The 8,556-nt window shown below is 41.3% G+C and overlaps 1 non-coding gene across 1 annotated transcript; it reads right to left on the bottom strand.

Moving 5' to 3' along the window:
- Window positions 1-7,118: 7,118 nt before the first annotated feature.
- On the bottom strand, window positions 7,119-7,222 carry LOC113458202. Its single transcript, XR_003378620.1, has one exon. It is a non-coding gene; the product is annotated as a U6 spliceosomal RNA (small nuclear RNA).
- Between the last annotated feature and the right edge of the window lie 1,334 nt (window positions 7,223-8,556).

Genomic DNA, 8,556 nt, shown 5'->3' with positions numbered 1-8,556 from the left:
TAGGATAGGCTCATTACAGGTTCCCTATCTTCAGCTGCCCAAGGAACTAACTGGGGACATCGCCTTGGGCTCCTGGGAGCCACTCTAGGTTCAAGTCTCTATTCTTAATGTTATGGCGTGTTTCTTGAATGCAGCAGAAAGATGGATTCCATTTCTTAATCTAATTTATTAGTCTTTGTCTTTTTATTGGGAAAATTTAGGCCATTAATATTTGGAGATATCAATGAGAGTTGTTCATTAATTCTGATTATTTTGTTGCTGTTGTTGTTGGCAGTGGTGATGGTGGTGGTGTGTGTGTTTCTCTTTTGGTTTACTGGTCTGGAATTAGTTTTTCCTTGTGTTTTCTTGGAAAAAGTTCAAGGTCACTCTAGGCTAAATAGTGAGTTCAAGGCCAGCCTGGGCAACCTGAAGCCCTGACTTTAACGCTATCACTTAGACATCAGCTGCTGTTGGAATCAGAATGCTTTGTGCAATTTAGTCTAAGCGAAACTTTCGAAAAGGTTGCATATTTTGCCCATGTATGTAGTGAACATGGATATAATTCACATGACCCCTGTGAATGTCCATGCCACACTCTTTTCTCAAACTAACTTGACGAATGTCCTAACTGTAGGAAAAGAAGAGAAGACGCTTGGAGCGCTTCCGACTCCTGTGACTCAGGCCTGCATCTTCTCTCCAATAGAAGACCCAAACTAAATATTTCATCTTCTGTTCATCATCCGTTCTTTAATCTTTTCATTGATGTTGGTTTGTACATAATGCCACGGCTATAATTTATAAATAAAAATAGCAATCTGTATTTACTATATACTAGAACAGAATGGCGTTGCTTTTTGGCTGAGAACATTGTAACAAGATTTTAATATAGTATTGTAACAGTGTTTTTAAAACATTTGTATAAGTTACATGTATGATATTCACAATATGTGGTTATTTTTATGCATAAGGTCAGTGATTGTTGATAACTTATTATTGAGTATTGAATTTCCTCGTGTTACCCTTGCTTTAAGTATGCATGGCTGGAAATTAACTGAAGTACTATGTCAAAATAAATTACAAGCTCAAACTTTATTCATACTTTTTAAGCGTAGTGAATTTGATACACTTCTTCCCTCACAATTTTGATACTCTTTGCAGTGAATTTGAGATATAACATTTGCTAAAGACACCACTTTTTATGGAAAACATCGGGGGTCATTATAATTAGTTTAGGATCTGTAGTGTTGGTTTCAAAAGTTGTTGGATTCACCGGAGAAAGAAGCTTCTCTTACTTAATGACGAGAACCCTCAAAATTAAGATGGTATTGGTCCTGTGGCTTACAGGATAATTTTAGCGTATTCCAAAAGGAAATGAGGGGTAACTTGTACGTAAAGTGCCAGACCGGCCCGTTACACCTGTTAGCGGGCATCGTTTGGAACAGCTGTGTCTTTTATTGTCAGTAAACAGATGCAGAACACACTGGAATGTTTAGAGCAATATGTTAATCCTGCTTTCCCCTACTGATCGTCTCACAGTGTAGTGATTAAGTATTGGCTGTGCAGCTGTTGCTACAATTATAGCATTGCTTAGTTAATGTCTTCTTCCCAGGCGCAAGTCTTGTCAAATTTTAGGAAATAATATTTAATCTCGAAGTGTTTTACACTGTAGTTTATTTATACAAAGTCATTTCTGGGGATAAGTTTACTTGAACATCGTGAAGAATTCCTGCATGGGAGATTCTTAAAAATGCGTTGGCAAATTAATGTTCTTTGACAAAGAATTTTTAATGTGCTTTTAAATTGCTATTAATTGGTTCATGAACATAAAGTAAGTTTTAATATAATAACTTAAATTTTATTGTTGAAAATTTCAATCAGGGAGTTGAATAGGAAGGGAGTCTCGTTAAGTATTTTTGAACCAACATGTATAGCATTTTCTTAGAACACTGACTCCACTCAGGCGGTACACCATACAACTTTTTGATTTATAGTATAAATTTATAATATAAATATAATTTATAATAACCTCCTTGTGATTTAATTATGCTTTAATTCTTATCATTTCACCTTGTCAGAGAATCTATTTAAAATCTCATGTAATTGCCAGTTTATTTTAAAGATCATTTGTATTAGCTGAACTTATTAATACTTTAATTTGTTTTTAATATGTGAGAGTTAGTTTATAAAACATGTTCATTGCATTATAATACTCTTGGCCTCATTTTTAGCTGAGGAATTTCAAGCCAGGAGGCATGAAGCAAGTTGGCCAATTCCTTAACTCTAGGAGGTAGAGATACTTGGATCTGACCAAGGCATTTGAAACTTAGAATTCTTTTTCTTAACAACTGTGTGTTTTGTCTGCCGTTCCATTTAGCACAAACTTGCTGTAGAATGGGCAATGTCCTGATTTTAGCTGCTCTGTGCTTCCCCACATGGTTATTACACCATTTAGACAGAATTGCGTAAAAGTAAAGTACAGGGAACAGTAAGACCTCCAGCGCCCCGTCTCTCATGACACACAGGGGCGGGCACAGGGGCCCTGATGGGACTGTTTCCTTTCCTCTGAGGGCACTTTGTGGAAGTGACCCCACGATCCTGCTATCCTTCGGCCTCAAAACAAACTCTCTTTGCTTCAAGAGGTCTTGAAGAGCAACATCATGTTCTTTTTACCCAGTCCCTGCTATTTTACCTATGCCTTCACTTAGAAATATTAGTTGTTATTGAAATTTGTTCTGGAAATGATCGTCTTCCATCGGGTATTAGTGCTAACTGCACCCCTATCCCTTTTCTCGTGTGTGAAACAGGAAAAGAACTAAGACTTGGATATACTAAGCTAATTAAACTGGCGTATAAAGTTCATGTGTGCTCAATTTTTTTTTCTTCAGAAAGCAAAAACAAACAAACAAAAGCCCCAAACTAAAAATCTCAAACGGTCTAGCTAGTCATTTTTGTGGAGGGCCCAAGATGCCCCATCTCCAGCATCTGCTTCCTGCCATGGAGTTTCCCTGACACTGACGGGATGCTTTTAGGATTAACTGGGATCAACAATGTCATGAAGTACTGCTGGAGGAAATTTAATACAAGTCCATTATGAGATACGCCTCTGGAGGTAAAATGTTCTTACATGCAAACTCTATGAAATAGCATATGGAGAGAAAACATTTTATTTGCAAGAAATATTGGGAAAGTTTTAAAGTATTATTTAGTTTTAAAATGAAAACAGTTCCATAATATTTTATTTGCTAAAGTTAATCGGCAATTAATAGTTTTTTCAGCATTACTATTTTTTTAAATTGTGTTATATGTGTGCATATTTGTGTGCATGTGCTTGTGTGTGTTTTGCAGGGGTGTGCACCTGTGTGCACATGTCTCTGGGAGCCAGAAATCAGCACTGGGTGTCTTCTGTCACCCCGCACTCACAGAATGATGGACTATAGTGATATTTTATTTGAGTTTTAATAAATGAAGCTTGCCTGAAGATTAGAGTGCAAAGCTAGCCACGTTAGTCAGTTATACAGGCCAGGCAGTGGTGGCACACACCTTTAATCCCAGCAGCCACACTATTTAGCCCTAGAGACCGGGCAGTGGTGGCACACACCTTTAATCCCAGTAGCTAGCCACAGAGCCTGGGCAGTGGTGGTGCACACCTTTAATCCCAGCACTAGAGAGGAATATAAAACGGGAGGAGACAGGAACTCAGGGTCTCAGGTACAGCTTGAGGTTTTGGTGGGGGGCATTGCAATCTACAGTCACTCTGAGGATAGGCTCACCCTTTGTTTGAGCCTTGGTAGAAGTAAGAACTCCCTAGTGGCTTGGCTGCTGTGATTTTTCTGATCTTCACCTTGAACCCCCAAATCTGTCTCTGGGTTTTATTATTCGTGCTACATGGGACTTAATATTCAGACATGCATATTATGGTTTTTGATCAACTGCATCCCCATTCCTTCCCTTCCAATTTTGTCCCGCCCCCTTATTTTCCCATCTCAGCTATGGCTGTGTGCTCCATGTGTCTCTGTCTCCAAACTCGCTGAATCCATTTAGTGCTGCCCGGATGGGATGCACATGCACTGGGGCAAGGTAAGTCTCGCAGGGTCTGCATCCGGGAATAAGACGACTGTCCCTCACTAGCAACCCAAAGGTCCTTAAAGACAGGCGGGGCTAGCCGGGCGGTGGTGGTGCACGCCTTTAATCCCAGCACTCGGGAGGCAGAGGCAAGCGGATCTCTGTGAGTTCGAGGCCAGCCTGGTCCACAAGAGCTAGTTCCAGGACAGGAACCAAAAGCCACAGAGAAACCCTGTCTCGAAAAAAATCATAAAAAAAAAAAAAAGACAGGCGGGGCTGCATGAACCCCTTCCCAGCCCCTCCTAGGATTTTGGCTGGCCTGATCTGGTGCAAGTCCGCCTTAGTTTGAAGAGAGGGGTTTTTCACTGAACCTGGAGCTCCCCACTTTGGCCCAGTTCCTGGGGCCCCTCCTGTGTCCCCAGGACTGAGAGGACAAGCTCGCTCGCTGCTCCTGGCTTTTGCTCAGATGCTGGTAGCTCCACGCAGGCACTTGTGTTCTTGTGCCAGGCATTTTACCCACCCAGTCATCTCGAAGTTCCTAAAATTACTGTTTTATTCATGTATTGTCTCTAATTGGTAACTGTAGACTTCTGGTTTTTCTTTCGTTCTGACTTTGAGACAGAGTCTTAAAGTTGCTAACCTGGAATTTTCAGTTCCCCTGCCTCAGCTGGGGACTAGATTATAGATATGTCATATTACAGCCTCAGATTGTTTTTATTAATATCTACATCCGAACACACGGAATATAAAACAAACAATAAGATGCCTATTTTGTATTACATACTACAAACTTTCCAGGAAAAATAATCTTGCTTTAGTTTTATATTTTTGAAGACTTTTGAAAAGTGAAACTTTTGTTGTTGTTGTTGTTGTTTGGAGACAGGAATTCTCTGTGTAGTGCTGGCTGTGCTGGAACTCGCTCTGTAGACCAGGCTGGCCTTAACTCATAAAGACTCCCCTGCGGGATTAAAGGTGTGTGCTATCACCATCCTACTGAAAAGTGAAACTTATTATGTTGCAGCAATTTAGATGCTTATCCACCTGCACGCAGAGAAATCCCTTGTGCCCCTTGCTCAGCCCCCCTCCCCCCCAGGGGTGCAGATGCGGACACATCACGGATCACGGCAGTACTGTATCAGAGCCGGATTCCGCTGATGCAGAGGGCATTGGCCCGAGCTTGGCTTCTTCCTCCCGTTCTTTTTCCGATTTTTGCTTGTTTGACTTCTGTTTATTTTCTTGTTGTCGTCTGTCTTTATTTTGTACTGTCTTTGTTTCAGACCTATCCTCTTCTTTTCTGGGGAATAGGGTGTAGAATTTCTGTTAACCTTCCTTAGTTCTTTGGTAGAATTCCACAAAGCTATATTATGTAAACTATCTATATTTTGTTTGGGATGATTTTTTTTTTTTGCAGGACTGTTTAATTCACGCATCTTCCACAGACTGAGCAATGATTTGGGGCACATCAGGATGCAGACACACTTGGTGTCTGTATTCCACTCATGGGGCTGGCAACTTAGAGTTTCTTTCCTTATAGGTTCCTCTTATCAATTTTGCTCTAGATTTCTTAATTTTATTGACCTTTTGAAACAATTGACTCTTACTTTTTCATTATTCTATGTAGTTTTTTTTTTCAATTTAATTTCTACTTTTTCCTTTGATACATCTTCTTGTTTGGGGCCTTTAAAAATATCTCAGATTTTCAGAGGGCACCAAAGATGTTAGCATGAGACCCCCTACTGGACTTCTCTGGGTGTTTCCCTCTTCTCAAGTGGGCACATTTAGCTGTAGGGGTTACTGGGTCAGCCCTGGCCTAGCAATGTCTACCTATTTTGATACATTATTCTCTTATTTGGTTTAATGCAGTTGAACAATTTATTTTTTGTTTAAGACTTTTCTTGTTATTTTTCTGTTTCCTAGTTTTGTTATACTATATTTGAACAGAACACGGTATATCAATTTAATTCTTTGAACTGTTGGCGAGTTTTTACAGCCCATTGATAGAATCTCTCTGGACAAACATTCTGTGACCGCATGGATAGAATGTGTGTGTGTGTGTGTGTGTGTGTGTGTGTGTGTGTGTGTGTGTGTGTACAAGAAAGAATATGCCCAAAAGAGTCTTCTTGGTCAATGACAAACACACAATGCTAGTTCCCACAAGACTGCATCATCTCATGACATCGTAGGCACCTTAATCTGTGATGTTAATTAACCAAACCACAAAACTGCAGAGCAAGCGTTTCTCAGAACAAAACCCCATCATTCGCCTGACTGTGTCGAGTAGATTCTGTTTATTTATTGTGTCCTTCAAACACTGCATAGCTGTGGGCGTTTGGTCTAGTTTTTCAATGGTTGAGAGTGTTGACGTCTTTGATTCTAATTGTGATTTGTGTTTCTCTTTTAGCTATGAAGGGTTTTTTTTTCCTTAAATATATTGAAGTCCTATTGCTACACAAGCCTTTCACGTTGTTGTGTGATCTTTGTGGCTGACCTTTTCAATCATAACGTAATATCTTAGTTAGGGTTTCTATTGCTGTGAAGAGATGCCATGAGCATGGGGCTGTAATAGAGGAAAGCATTTAGCTGAGGTGGTGGCTTACCATTTGAGAGGTTTAGTCCACTGTCATTGTGGTGGGGAACATGGTGGCTGGGAGTTTGGTGGAGTGCAGGCAGACATGGCGCTGTAGAATTCTACATCTTGATACAAAGGCAACAGGAAGTGGACTGTCTCACTGGGCATGGCTTGAGCATATATGAGGTTATACTGTGTCAAGCGTCTTTGGGGAATCGAGATCATCAGGAAGTGGGGGAGGGAGGCTGACTTCCTCTTTCCTTCTGGAGTGCCCTTACCCATAGTCCCTCCCGTTTACACTCAGCTCCTCACTCGAGGCCAGCTCAACGTGTCTGCCCAACCTTTCACTCAAACCTCCAAACTGAGTCGGTGTATCTTTCCATAAGACTGTTCCAGGTAGTTCATCATCATCATCATACCAGAAGGTAATTCACAGAGCAACGGCTTTGCCAATAATTGTACCGGATATTTAAAGAATTCCCTTCGGCCCTCCAATGTAAAACAGAAAAGAAAGAAATGCTTCCTCATGAATTTTTGTGTCATCTTTGCACAGGGTCCATGCTAATCTTTGCACAGTTCCACTTTTAGTGTATGTGCGGCCGAGGTGAACACAAGACACAAGTGCTTCCCACTAAATGGGGCCATCATTACCTTGATACCAAGGGCATCCAAAGATGTTTGTAACACACTACAGGCAGTTTGAATATATGCAAAGATGCTCATTAACATATACTAGAAAACCAGCTGTAGTAGTTTGTTAGGAAGACTTAAGACCCGGGAATGTAGCTTGTTTAGTAAAGTGAGTGCTTGCCTAGAAAGCACAAAGCTCTGAGTTCCATCCTCAACACTGCATACACTTGGCAGGGCGCTACAAACCTGTATTCTCAGAACTTGAGAAGTGGAGGCCAGAAGATCGGGAGTTCAAGCTCGTCTTCAACAACATAACCAATTCTAAGGTGGTCTGGAACTTGTCTTTAGGGAAGCTCTTGAGAGCTTGTCTCAGGAAGAAAACTACAAGGCCAATGGCTAAACATTTTTGGCAGGTGGAATTGATCACAACAATGCAGTGATTGAAAAGAGAACATGGTCAGGGCAAGGGAGACAGGAGACAGGGCGGTGAGTGAACTACGTGTTCTACGAGTCTGGATCCTCAAGGTCCACATAAAGCCACACGTGACAGCATACATTTGTCGCAGGCTATCTGATCACACTGGGACCCCTGAGACTGTACTGTTTACTGGAAAAACCTGTTTCTCGTCGTGGTGAAATTGGGCCCTAGCACGCACCTTTCATCCAAGAGCCTTCTGCTTGAATATTGGAAGCAGTAGTCAGCCATAGGTCAAAAGCAAGGAAACTCGTTGACAGGAAGAAAAGGTAGAAAGTAAGAGGGAGTCAGGGGGATGCATAGAGAGATGCACAGGAAGTAGAAGGGCGGGACATTGAACTTCAGTCTTATTTGAGACAGGTAGGAGGAAGGTCTTGTTTCTTGGATATCAGTGGAGGAGGAGGAAGGTCAGCCAGGTGCTGTCTCTGCCTCTCTGGGCTAGCAAGTTTTCACTCCAGTATCCAGGTCCTGAATCTTAATGGGTAAAATCAAACAAGTCAAGATTTGGTTAAAACTAACATACATCCTGTACTCCCAACACTCTGATGTCCGTAAGTACAATAATAAATGGTGTCCATATGCCTGTGGGTTATTTCAGTAGAGGCAATCACTTGGTAAAGCACAGCAGAGAACAGATAGACCCCAGAACTGGATTGAGGGAGGAGGCCAAGGCTGTTGTAGTTAGAGCAGGTCCCACGGATCAGCTGTATTGGTCGTGTGCAGATATACTCACTCCCTAGCAGATACAAAAGACAGGTTGGAGAGGCAGACACAGCTTATACCATGTTCAGACATTTTCTGCTTTATTGCCTTTTTTATTTAGAAAAAAGTTTTCATACAA

Source organism: Microtus ochrogaster, unplaced genomic scaffold, assembly GCF_000317375.1.
Source record: "Microtus ochrogaster isolate Prairie Vole_2 unplaced genomic scaffold, MicOch1.0 UNK8, whole genome shotgun sequence".
Classification (NCBI taxonomy): domain Eukaryota; kingdom Metazoa; phylum Chordata; class Mammalia; order Rodentia; family Cricetidae; genus Microtus; species Microtus ochrogaster.
The sequence above is the reverse complement of the archived record's forward strand: the minus strand, read 5'-3'. Positions and strand labels throughout refer to the sequence as shown.